Source organism: Mus caroli, unplaced genomic scaffold (genome assembly GCF_978045245.1).
Source record: "Mus caroli unplaced genomic scaffold, Mus_caroli_1 scaffold_18, whole genome shotgun sequence".
In the NCBI taxonomy this organism is placed as follows: domain Eukaryota; kingdom Metazoa; phylum Chordata; class Mammalia; order Rodentia; family Muridae; genus Mus; species Mus caroli.
In genome coordinates, this window is record NW_028227273.1 from 70,888,957 (window position 1) to 70,902,767 (window position 13,811).

Consider the following 13,811-nt stretch of genomic DNA (forward strand, 5'->3'; position numbering starts at 1 on the left):
TCGTATTGACATCAAGGTGGACTAAATATTCATTGCACAGTATATCAGGGTCTCTAGCATCTTTGTTTCTGTATTTCTTTTAGACAGGGCAAATTTTGGTTCTACAGTTTGTGGTTGGTTTGCTCTCCTTATCCCTCCATTGGGGTTTATGGCTGGTGACAGTAGGTGCACTCTTAAGGTTCAATTTTCCTCTGTTATGCATCTTTTCTAAGATCACATTGACTCTTGTGAGGTTCCACTATCCCAGGTCTCTGGTACTTCATAGTGATCCCCAGCTTTACAACTGCAGATTTCTTTTCATAATCCGTGTCTTCTTGTCCTGTATTTCTTCACACCTAATTTTGTCCTCATTGGCCTCCTCCTCTCTTCCATCAAGTTCCCTCCATCCCTCTGCCTCCTATGACTATTTTGTTCTCCCTTCTAAGTAAAATTCAAGCATTCTTATTTGAGCATTACTCGCTGTTAAACTTGTTAGGGTCTGTGGTATGTGTCATGGGTATTTTTAAAATTTATTTTAGGGCTAATATGCTCTTATCAATGATTACGTACCATGCATGTTCTTTTGGGATGGGGTTACCTTACTCATAATGATATTCTCAAGTTCCATTCCTTTACCTACAAAATTAATTATGTTGCTCTACTTAATAGATGAAAAGTATTCCATTGTGTAGATAGACCACATCTTGTATCCATTCTTCAGTTGAGGAGCATATATGTTGTTTCTAGTTCCTGGCTACTACAAACAAAACCACTAATAATGTAGTTGATCAAGTATCCTTATGGAATAGTGGAGCATCATTTGGGTATATGCCCAGGTGTTGTTTAGCTAGGTTTTGAGGTAAAACTATTCTCAGTTTTCTGAGAAATTGCCAGATTGATTTCCAAAGTGATTGTACAAGTTTGCACTCCCACCAGCAATGAAGATTTGTTCCCTTTGTTCCACACTCTCAGCAGCATGTGTTTTCTCTTCAGTTTTTAATCTTAGCTAAAAATCCTGCATGTAAGAGGAACCCCAGATTGTTTTGATTTGCATTTCTCTGATGACTAAGGACTTTGAACATTTCTTTAAGTCCCCCTCTACCATTCCAGATTTCTGTGTTCACAATTACATGTGAATATCACTATCCCATTTTTAAATTGGTTTACTTCGGTTGTTGATGTCTAACTTCTTGAGTTCTTTGTAAATTTTGGATATTAGACCTCTGTCTGATGTAGGGTTGCTGAAGAGTCTGTCCCAATTTGGAGGCTTCTGATATATTCTATGGAAATTGTCCTTTGCCTTATAGAAGATTTGAAAGTTTCATAAGGTCCCATTTATCAATTGTTGACAAAAGACTCTGAGCCATTGGAATTCTACTTAGGATATTGTATACTCTACCAATGCATTCAAGGGTATTTTTCATTTTCACTACCATTACATTTAATGTATCTTGTTTTATTTTGAGGTCTATGATACAGTTGGGCTCGAGAATTATGTAGGGTCATAAGTATGGATCTATATTCATTCTTCTACATGTAGACATCCAGTGAGTTAAACAAAATTTGTTGAAGGTGCTTTTATTTTTCCATTGTATGGTATTGAGTGCTTCATGAATATCAACTGTCCATGTCTGAGTGTAGGTAAATTTTTGTTTACAATGTGTCTGTTTCTGTACCAAAACCATCCATTTTTTAAAAATCTCTATTGATCTGTAGTACAGCTTGAGATCAGGGATGGTGATTTCTCCTGACATTCATTTTTGATCAGGGTTGTTTTGAAAATCCTGCATTTCTTCTTTTTCCACATTAAGTTGAGAATTACCTTCTCAAGACCTTTAATAAATTGTGTTGATATTTTAATAGCATTGAATTGAATATGTATATTGGTTTTTGTAAGATGGACATTTTCACTGTTAATCCTATGTATCCACAAATATGGAAGATATTTCTACCTTCTTACATCTTATTAAATTTCGTACTATAGGGAATTTAAACTCTTTTTTTAAAAATTTTTTTCTTAGACATTTTCTTTACATTTCAAATGTTATCACCTTTCCTATTTTTCCCTCCCAAAATCCCCTATCCCCTCCCCCCATCCCCTGTTTCCCAACCCACCCATTCCCACTTCCTGGTCTGGCATTGTCCTATTCTGGGGCATAAAACCTTCACAGGACCAAGGGCTTCTCTTCCCATTGATGAGTAACTAGGCCATCCTCTGCTACATATGTAGCTAGAGCCATGAGTCCCACCATGTGTTTTCTTAGATTGTTGGTTTAGTTCCAGGGAACTCTGGGGATACTGGATAGTTCATATTGTTGTTCCTCCTAGGGGGCTACAAACCTCTTCTGCTCCTTGGGTACTTTCTCTAACTTGTTCATTGGGGACCCTGTGCTTGTCCAATGGATGGCTGTGAGCATCCACTTCTGTATTTGTCAGGCATTGGCATAGCCTCACAGGAGATAGCTATATCAGGTTCCTGTCAGCAAGCTCTTGCTGGCATCCAAAATAGTATCTGGGTTTGATGGTTGTTTATGGGATAGATCCCCAGGTGGGGCAGTCTCTGGATGGTCCTTCCTTCAGTCTCTGCTCCAAACTTTGTCTCTGTAACTCCTTCTATATGTATTTTGTTCCCCCTTCTAAGAAGGATCCAAGTATCCATTCTTTGGTCTTCCTTCTTCTACTTGGTTAGAGTTATACCAAGATATTGAATATAATTTTGGCTATTATAAGGATATTGTTTCACTTATGAAATTTCTTTCTCAGCCATTTTATCATGTGTATAAAGGTGTGCTACTGATTAATTTAGGTTAAATTTGTAACCAAAACTTCTGGGGGAATTACCATTCCTGATCTCAAACTGTATTACAGAGCGATAGAAAACAAAACAAAACAAAAACAAAACAAAACAAAACAAAACAAAAAAACAAACCAAAAAAAAAAAAAAAAGAAAAGAAAAGAAAAGATAAAACAAACCTTTATGATTTTAGTACAGAGACAGGCAGGTAGATAAGTGGAATAGAATTGAAGACCCAGAAATGCAGAAATGAATCCACACACTTATGGCCACTTGTTCTTTGACAAAGGAACTAAAACCATCCAGTGGAAAAGATACAGCATTTTTAACAAATGGTGCAACTGGGGATCAGCATGTCAGCATGTGGAAGAAAGCAATTTGACTCATTACTATCTTCTTGTACAAAGCTCAAGTCCAAGTGCATCAAGGACCTCCACTGTGTCCCCCACCCTCACCTTGAGCAGGCTGGTTCAGACCTTGTTTACCATAGTTGCTAGCTCACCTAGGGTGGAGTTTTTCAACCCAGGTAAAGTCTCTAGTCTGCCACATCTGCAGTTTCCTGCAAGAAGCTACCTGCTGAGCAGCTGAGCTTATTTTCCTGACAGATTCTGTCAAAGTAACCACGTGGTCCTAGGATATTGGGGATGGGTCCTCCCTCCACAGCCCCTCCCCCCCTATAAGCTCAGACTCATGAGTAAACATTGGGCCTTAATCAGAGAATTTTGTCTTGGCTTGTTATTTTTCTCCCCACCTTTCCCATCCAACCCCATCTTTCCTTGTAGGAACTCAGTAACACATGTCCACTGGTGACTACACTCCACATAAAACCAGATACACTGAAACTTATAGAGGAGAAAGTGAAGAAGAGCCTCGAGCACATGGGCACAGGGGAAATTTTCTTGATGAGAACACCAATGACCTAGCTCTAAGATCAAGAATTAACAAATAAGATCTCATAAGATTACAAAGCTTCTGTAAGACAAAGGACACTGTCAATAGGACAACACAGGAACCAACAGATTAGGAAAAGATCTTTAACAGTCCTACATCCCATAGAGGGCTAAGATCCAATATATACAGAGAACTCAAGAAGGTAGACTCCAGAGAATCAAATAACCCTATTAAAAACTGGGATTGCAGAGCTATACAAAAAAATTCTCAACTAAGGTATAACGAATGTCTGAGAAGCATCTCAAAGAAAAGATCATCTTTAGTCATCAGGGAAATGGAAATCAAAACAACCTTGAGATTCTACCTCACACCTGTCAGAATGGCTAAGATCAAAACTTCAGGTGACAGCAGATGCTGTCATGGATGTGGAGAAAAAGGAACACTCTTCCGTTCCTGGTGGGATTGCAATCTGGTACAACCACTCTGGAAATCAGTTTGGTGGTTCCTCAGAAAATTGGACATAGCATTACCTGAAGACCCAGCTATACCCCTCCTGGGCATATACCGAAAAGATTCTCCAACATATAATATAACAAGGATACACATTCCACTATGCTCATAGCAGCCTTATTTATAATAGATAGAAGCTGGAAAGAACCCAGATATCCTTCAAAAGAGAAATGTGTACAGAAAAAGTGGTACATTTACACAATTGAGCACTACTCACCTATTAAAAAAATAACTTGGACATAGTAATACAGGAAGATCCCACAATACCTCTCCTGGGCATATATCCAGAAGATGTCTCAACCGGTAAGAAGGAAAGAAGGACACATGCTCCACTATGTTCATAGCAGCCTTTTTTATAATAGCCAGAAGCTGGAAAGAGCCTGGATGCCCCTCAACAGAGGAATGGATACAGAAAATGTGGTACATTTACACAATGGAGTACTACTCAGCTATTAAAAAGAATGATTTTATGAAATTCCTAGCCAAATGGATGGACCTGGAGGGCATCATCCTGAGTGAGGTAACCCAATCACAAAGGAACTCACACAATATGTACTCACTCATAAGTGAATATTAGCCCAAAACTTAGGATACCCAAGATATAAGATACAATTTGCTAAACGCATGAAACTCAAGAAGAATGAAGACCAAAGTGTGGACACTGTGCCCCTCCTTAGAATTGGGAACAAAACACCCATGTAAGGAGTTACAGAGACAAAGTTTGGAGCTGAGACGAAAGGATGGACCATCTAGAGACTGCCACACACAGTGATCCATCTCATATTCAGCCTCCAAACGCTGATACTGAAAGACTCTAAGACTCCCAAAGGGAGACACTCACTCAAGCCTCGGGACAGCCGCGCACCCAAGAAGACACTGAGACCGAACTTAAGATGTAGAGAGTAAGATTTAATACAGCAGCAACAAGAAAGCACATAAAAAGCACATAAACCAGAGGCTCTGGGGTCGAAACTCATACACCCAGCATGGTGCAGAGGAGAATCGGCGCCCGGCCCAAATTTTTACAGGCTTTTATAGGAAAAAAGCCAGGGGAAAAAGTACAAGTTTTACGTCACCAAGGGGTCGTGTCCTATATTTTGGCAATGTACTTGATCTATTGGAATATTCTGGGGTAGTACCAGGAGGCCCTTATCTCAAAAATGTTCTTGGAGCAGTCCTCAGTTAGGAGGGGTAGGACTAGGTTTGTTCCAGGAGACCCTTATCTAAAAAATGTTCCTGGAACAGTTTTCATTTGGGATGGGGTAAAGAGTTCAGGAATGTACTCTGGGGTAAAAAGTTCAGGAGTGTTCCGGGAACAATCTCTAGATGGGAGGGGTAGGAGGACTATGAGTTGAAGAGTTCAGGTGTCCAGTAATTTTCCTCTTTCAATACCATTGCATACACTAGCAAAATTTTGCTGAAAGGACCCTGGTATAGCTGTCTCTTATGAGGCTATGCCAGTGCCTGGCAAACACAGAAGTGGATGCTCACAGTCAACTATTGGATGGAACACAGGGCCCCCAATGGAGGAGCTAGAGAAAGTACCCAAGGAGCTAAAGGGGTCTGTTCTACCCTACAGGTAGAACAACAATATGAACTAACCAGTACCCCCCAGAGCTCGTGTCTCTAGCTGCATATGTAGCAGAAGATGGCTTAGTCGGCCATCATTGGGAAGAAATGCCCCTTGGTCTTGCAAACCTTATATGCCTCAGTACAGGGGAACCCCAGGGCCAAGAAGTGGGAGTGGGTGTGTAGGGGGTTGGGGGAGAGGGTATGGGGGACTTTTGGGACAGCATTTGAAATGTAAATGAAGAAAATACCTAATTAAATAACCACACACACAAAAAAATAACTTCATGAAATTCTTAGGCAAATGGATGGAACTATAAAATATCATCCTGAGTGAGGTAACACAATCACAAAAGAACACACATGTTATTCACTAACTGATAAGTGTATATCAGCCCAAAAGCTCAGAATACCCAAGATACAATTCACAGACCATATGAAGCTCAAGAAGAGTAGGTGCTTTGGTCCTTCTTAGAAAGGGGAACAAAATACTCACTGGAGCAAATATGGAGACAAAGAGTAGAGCCAAGACTGAAGGACAGACCAATCAGAGACTGTCCCACCTAGGGATTTATCCCATATAGAGTCACCAAACGCAAACACTATTGTGGATACCAAGAAGTACTTGCTGACAGGAGCCTGATATAGCAGTCTCCTAATAGGCTCTGATAAATATAGAGGTGGAAGCTCACATCCAAACATTAGACTAAGCAGGGGGTCCCAAATGGAAGAGTTAGAGAAAGGACTGAAGGAGCTGAAGGAATTTGCAACCCCATATAAAGAACAACAATATCAACCAAACAGACCTGCTTGTCCATCTCCCAGCGACTAAACCACCAACCAAAGAGTATATGTGGAGGGGCCCATTGCTCTAGCTGAATATGTAGCAGAGGATGACATCAATGGAAGGAGAGGCCTATAGGCATCTCACAGCCATACTACTTTGTGAAAATCCAGTAAACAGAATCCAAATGAGAAAAAATTATATGCCTCAAAATGAAAATTTTACAAATCAGTACCCAAACCCACATGCATAGATGACCAAATAAAAACACAATCTACAAGGGCCAGGACAACTTGCCTACACACTACCTATCCTATGAGAGCATGCCCTAATTATTACAACATAACCGAGGTGTAAAAACAAGACCTTTAAAAATTACATGAAATTGATAAATGTTTTAAAATAAAAAATAAGACAAAGTTTGGAGCTGAGACTAAAGGAAGGACCATCCAGAGACTGCCCCATCTAGGGACCCATCCCATTAAACACCCACCAAACCCAGACACTATTGCAGATGCCAACAAGATTTTGCTGACAGGACCCTGATTTACTTGTTTCCTGTGAGGCTATGCCAGTGCCTGGCAAATACAGAAGTGGATGCTCACAGATATCTATTGGATGGAGCACAGGGCCTCCAATGAAGGAGCTAGAGAAAATACCCAAGGAGATGAAGGGGTCTGCAACCCTAGAGGAGGAGCAACAATATGAACTAACCAGTACCTCCAAAGCTCCCTGGGACTAAACCACCAATCAAAGAAAGCACATTGTGGGACTCATGTCTCCAGCTGCATATGTAATAGAGGATGGCCTAGTTGGCCATCAATGGGAGGTTTTGCAAAGATTCTATGCCCCAGTATAAGGAGAATGCCTGGACCAGGAAGCAGGAGTGGGTAGGTTGGGGAGCACAGAGAGGGAGGAGGGGAGAGGGGATTTTTAGAGAGGAAACTAGGAAAGTGGATAGCATTTGAAATGTAAATGAAAAAACCTAATAAAAATAAATATAATAAAAACAAAAATAAAAGAAGAAATAAATAAATACATCAAAGAACAGAAAAATATAAATAAGAAATCCAAGGAAATGAGTAAATTCCTGAAATGAATGCAAGGAAACACCAATAATTGGTGGAAATAAATGAACCTGTCCAAGACCTGAAAATAAAAATTGAAACAATAAAGAAAATACACATATACGCAATTTTGGAAATAAAAAATAAAATAAAATGAAAATTGAACATGAATTACAGAGGTAAGCTTCACCAACTTCATACAAGTGATAGAAATGTGAATCTTATAAATTGAAGATATAATAGAAAGAAATAGATACACTGGACAAAAACAATGATAAATAGAAATGAGAAAAGGATAGAAAAGAAAGAGAGGGAGGTAGAAAGAAAAGAAGGAAGGAAGAAAAGAGAAAGGAAGGAAGGATGGAAGAAAAGAAAGAAAGGAAAGAACGAAAGAATGAACAAACAAAAGAAAGAAAGAAAGAAAGAAAGAAAGAAAGAAAGAAAGAAAGAAAGAAAGGTAGAAAGAAAAGACTCTTGACAAAAACCTTTTGGGAAATCTGATACCATCCTACCAAAGAACAACATCTAAGAAAAATAAGAATAAAGAAGGATAAAAATCTCAGTGCAAGCAAATATTTCGAAAACTGCAGAAGAAAACTTCCTTATACAGCGGAGATGCTGATAAAAGTACTAGAAGCATACAAAACACAAATAGATTGAAAAAGTGGAGAAAGTCATCTAAGCACATATGAACCAGAAAGTAAACAAACAGGAAAAAGACAGTCTATTCAAAGCTTCAAGGCAAAAGCAAACAAAAATCCAAACAAAAACAAAAACCAACTATCCCACCAAATAATCCAAACAACAACAAAAAACCATGTAACATGTAAAGGCAGACATATTGCCATTATACCTGACTCGTCAATGGAGACTCTAAAACCCACAAGGGCCTGGACCAATGTCCTGCAAACTGAAAGACACCACATGTGCCCAATCAGACAACTATACAAGCAAAAGTTTTAACTGACATAAAAGAAGAAAACAAAATATTCCATGAAAAAGATTAATGTAAGCAATATCTTTCTACAAATAAAAACCCAATATATCCACTAGAAAGAATAAACAGAGAAAGTTTACTATACCAATGAAAACAGAGGAAAAGAATAATCTCAGAAAAACAAATAAAAAGGAAAGTGTGTGTGCACACACACATTCATACATACATGCCATCAACTCTCACACCAACTGCAAAATAACAGGAATCAAGAAATATAGATCAGATTTTATTTATTTATTTATTTTTGGTTTTTCAAGACAGGGTATTTCCGTAGCCCTGGCTGTCCTGGAGCTTGCTCTGTGGACCAGGCTGGCCTCGAACTCGGAAATCTCCTGCCTCTCTGCCTCTGCCTCTGCCTCTGCCTCTGCCTCTGCCTCTGCCTCTGCCTCTGCCTCTGCCTCTGCCTCTGCCTCTGCCTCTGCCTCTGCCTCTGCCTCTGCCTCTGCCTCTGCCTCTGCCTCTGCCTCTGCCTCTGCCTCTGCCTCTGCCTCTGCCTCTGCCTCTGCCTCTGCCTCTGCCTCTGCCTCTGCCTCTGCCTCTGCCTCTGCCTCTGCCTCTGCCTCTGCCTCTGCCTCTGCCTCTGCCTCTGCCTCTGCCTCTGCCTGAGTGCTGGGATTAAAGGCGTGCGCCACCACACCCGGCAACTTTTTATATTTTTAAGGAGACGAGAACGAGGTTTTCAACAGTGCAAGGAAGGACACTGGCAAGAGCTGTAGTATTTGAACCCTGTACACAGAACAAAGCAAGGGAGACTGTGGCGCGTGGAGGTGCTCTGTGATGGCTGAGTAATCCTGGAGGCTGAGGGAGAACGAGTGGGAGATGGTGCTGAGTGTGGAGCCCAGTCTAAAGTCCCATGGGTATCCTGGTGACTCCAGCCTTTTGGCTGTCCCTTTGGACCTCATCAGGACTTTGTGCCAACACACCCATTGCTAAGAACCACCAAACACAGAAAACTGCCCTATAAAGAATCAGTTGGAGACCAAGCATTCAGAATTGGGTACAAAAAACCTCCATAGAAGTGTTGAGTGTTGGACCTCTCATCAACTACAAGAGTGTAAGAAACCTTCACAGAAGAGGGTGACTGAAACTCGGTATGTGGTGTATAACTTCCCCGAATAGCTCTTGAACCTCATGCTCAAATACTGAGCAGAAAACACCCACACTAAAGGCAAGAAGACACAACAAATGTCAAAAGTCCTGCTGCTGTATTTGAAAGCAGTCGAATGCTTTAAATGGGGCTTAATGGGCTGTCCTAATAGGAATATGGAAGACTTTTGTTACTGAGAGTGATTTGAACTGTGCAGACCTGGCTTAAGAGGTTTCAGAGGATAAGAATTTTAGTATGTGGCATAGAGACTGTGTTTGTGGTTTTTTGGTGAAGAATATGGCTATGTTTTGCCCTCATCTAAAGAGTCTACTTGAGGCTAAAATGAAGAGATGTATATTAGTTGCATTGCAAAATGAAGTCTCAATAAAAAGCCCTGCAGAGACTTTGTTCTTTGATTAACTCTCATGAAGAGCATTTTAAGCTGAGAAAGAAAAAAATATAAAACATAGCCGGGCATGGTGGCGCATAGAGGCAGAGGCGGGCCTGGTCTGCATAGTGGGGGGTTCCAGGACGGCCAGGGCTACACAGAGAAACCCTGTCTCGAAAAAACCATATATATACATATACGTATATGTATGTATGTATGTGTGTGTGTGTGTATACACACACACACACACACACACACACACACACACGTGGTTCAAATATTAAAAGGGTACCGGGAAGTGGAACTGAATCCTGTGTTCTAGGAGATCTCAGATTAAGGGAGTGGGACTTTGGAGCAAGCTCCTACCCAACTAAATTTAGATCCATGCATGGCAGTGCACACCCTTAATCCCAAGAAACAAAGCCAAACAGATCTCTGAGTTCAAGACCATCCTGGGCAAACCAGGTTCTAGGTGAAGAAAAGCTTAAATCCTGCCATGGTGGTACATGCCTTTAATCCCAGCATTATAGGAGACAGAGCCATGGAGAGCTCTAGTTCAAGGTCAATCTACAGAGCAAGTTCCAGGACAGCCAAGCTTAGGCAGTGAGGGAGCTGGAAAACAGAAAACTGATAATAGAATAAGGAGGGCCATGTACCAGTTCCTGCAAGCAGCAGCACTCAGAAGCTTTGGATATGTGGCTCTGGCTCTAGAGTGAAAAATAGAAGAGACTACTGGGACTTAGCTGGAGCTAAGAAATTAGTAGTGATTAAGAAGAGACCAACATCACTGAGAGGAAATCTGGGAAGTGTTTTGTTTTCTGAGAGCACAAAGAAGCTGTGTTCCAGAGATAGCCAAAGTTGTAACTCATGCTACAGCTGTACTTGGTAATATGTAAGAGTCACTCAGGTGGTACTGATTTTGAAGGCATGAAGGGGTCATGAAGAGCAGCTGAGGCTTGGCACTGTGAAAGGCCATGGAAGGCTATTGGTGAAGGTGCAGCCTCAGTTGTCGTTGATGGCCCAGGACTTAAGGGGTCATGCAAGGGATTTGAGGCTTGGCATTATGAAGAGAGCCTATGAGAGGCCATTGGAAAAGCCTAGTTGCAGCAGAAGACCCCAGTGTATTGCAGATGCCAGTGCCATGGGATTATCACGAAGAACAGCAGAGGCAGAGGAGTGGACAACCTGTGCTTAGAGTGCTACAGAGGGCAGCGCTGGAGAAATGATGGCAGCCCTTTGGAGGAGTCCAGAAGATCATGTGTGGGTCCCAGATATTGAAACAAGAAGCTGTAACATTGAAGTTGCTTTGGAGACCCCCAAGATGTTTGAGATGTTGGAGCCATGGGCTATCTGCTTAAGAATGCTGCTAACAGAGTGGAACCCGCCCAAAAGAAAGACGTTTGTTACGGTCAACAAAGATGAAAAAGGAGTTGGAGATCTGAAGACTGCATTGACATCAGACATGGAGATGCAGAGTTTGGAGTTTGCCCAGCTGGTTTCCTATCTTGATTCAGGGATTACAGTTAAGTGATTGGATGGATCTCAGAAGAGACTTTGAACTTTGGACTTTTGACATTGTTGAGACTGCTATAGACTATAGGGACTTTGAAAGTTGGACTAAATGTACTTTTTAAAATATGCTATGGGGCTGGAGAGATGGCTCAGAGGTTAAGATCACTGACTGCTCTTCCAAAGGTCCTGAGTTCAAATCCCAGCAACCACCTGGTGGCTCACAACCACCCATAATGAGATATGATGCCCTCTTCTGGTGTGTCTGAAGACAGCTACAGTATACTTATGTATAATAATAAATAAATCTTTGGGCCAGAGCAAGCAGGGACTGAGTGAGCAGGACTGACTGGAGCAAGCAGAGGTCCTAAATACAATTCCCAACAAGCACATGAAGACTCACAACCATCTGTAACAGCTACAGTGTACTCATATAAAAATACATAAAAATAAAAAATTGTTAAAAAATAAAAAAGAAATACAGATCAATGATATCTCTTAATATCAATGGTCTCAATTCCACAATAAAAAGAAAGCAAGTCAAAATCAGTGGAATAAAACGAATAATCTTTCTTCTCCATGAATCAAATGCACATTAACATCAAAGATATATCACTTCAGGGTAAAGAATTGGAAAATCATATCTTAAGCAAGTAGATATAAGAAACAAGCTCCTGTAGCAATTTTATATCTGAAAAAAATAGTCATCAAACTAAAACTAATAAAAAGACACAGGCAAGGCCACTATATCACCAAGGAAAAAAAAATCCACCTACAAGATATTTCAAATCTGAACATTTAGGCCCCCAACACAAACTCAAGTTTGTAAAAGAAACATTAGTACAGCTTGCATCACCTATAATACTACAAACTGAAGTTAGTGTGTGCATCATTTAGCTCTCACTGATAGAAATGTTGTTTAGACAAAAATCAAAACAGAGACATACTGGACCCCCACACATAGCACAAACTGACCTCACAGACACAGAACATTTCACCCAAACAAAAAATAATATACATGCTTTACTGCATCTTTTCCAAAATAGACCAAATACTCAGAAACAAAGTAAATCTCAAGCTATACACAGACTCGAAATAACTATTTGCATTTGATCAGTCCATCATGATAAAAGCAGGCTGTAAACATGCATGAGTTCAAACAGAAGGAACCATTGTGGTAATCATTATATATGGAAGCAGCTGAAGGTACATAAGTCAATATAGCACATAGATACTTGCCTGTCCATTTTATTTCAGAATTATTCATAATCAGTATATGGTATCAAGCTTGATGTATCTCAACAGATGAGTAATCAAAAAAAGTTGTCATCTAAAACTTTGTGATTTTACTTTCATAGAAAGATCAATTATTGCTACTTACAATGTATTCCTACAATTTTGAAATTTCATTCAATGAATTATTTCATGTAAATACATAAAAACTAATTTTAGCTTAACAATATACACCAATTTTATATAAGTTTAAATAAACATCTTCAAGGATGAAAGAAAACAAATAAGATCATTGGTTCCAGATTTCTCTTAGATATATTCCAATTCAGATGAAAGACACTCAGAGTTATATAAATATAATAATGTTGTTCTCACCCTGCAAGTATTAAATTATGTCAGTAGCAGAAATTGGGGGTGGAACAGGGGATGATGATGTTACACTAAACAGAAGAAATTCAAACTTTCACTGGTTTTTAGTTTAACCATCTCTCTCCCTCTCTGTCTCTGTCTCCCTCTCCTCCCTCTCCCCCTACCCCTTCCCTTCCCTCTCCCCCTCTCCCTCTCTCTCTCTGTCTTCCCCTCCCCTCCCCTCCCCCTCCTCCTCCCTCCTCCTACCTCTCCCTTTCTCCCTCTCCCCCTCTCCCTCTCCCCCTCTCCCTCTCCCTCCCCCTCTACCTCTCCCCCTACCCCTCTCCCCCCTCTCCCCCCTCTCCCCTCCTCTCTCTTTGTACTTAGGAAGTATAATATATGAAAACTGAAGAGGCCTGAAGCAATTATGGATGTGGTATGATAGAAAACAAGTGGAAAGAAAACTAGAGAAGAAAATATCAAATTTTCTCATTTGTACACCTGTCATAAATGAGAAAGCAGATATTTGAGCTGAGGAATAGAATCAATAGTAAGAAAAGCAACAGATGTGGGTGATATAAGGGTAAACACCAGCAAAGTCCAGGTTACACATGTGTGAATGTGCCATAATTAATCCTACTATGTTATTAATTTT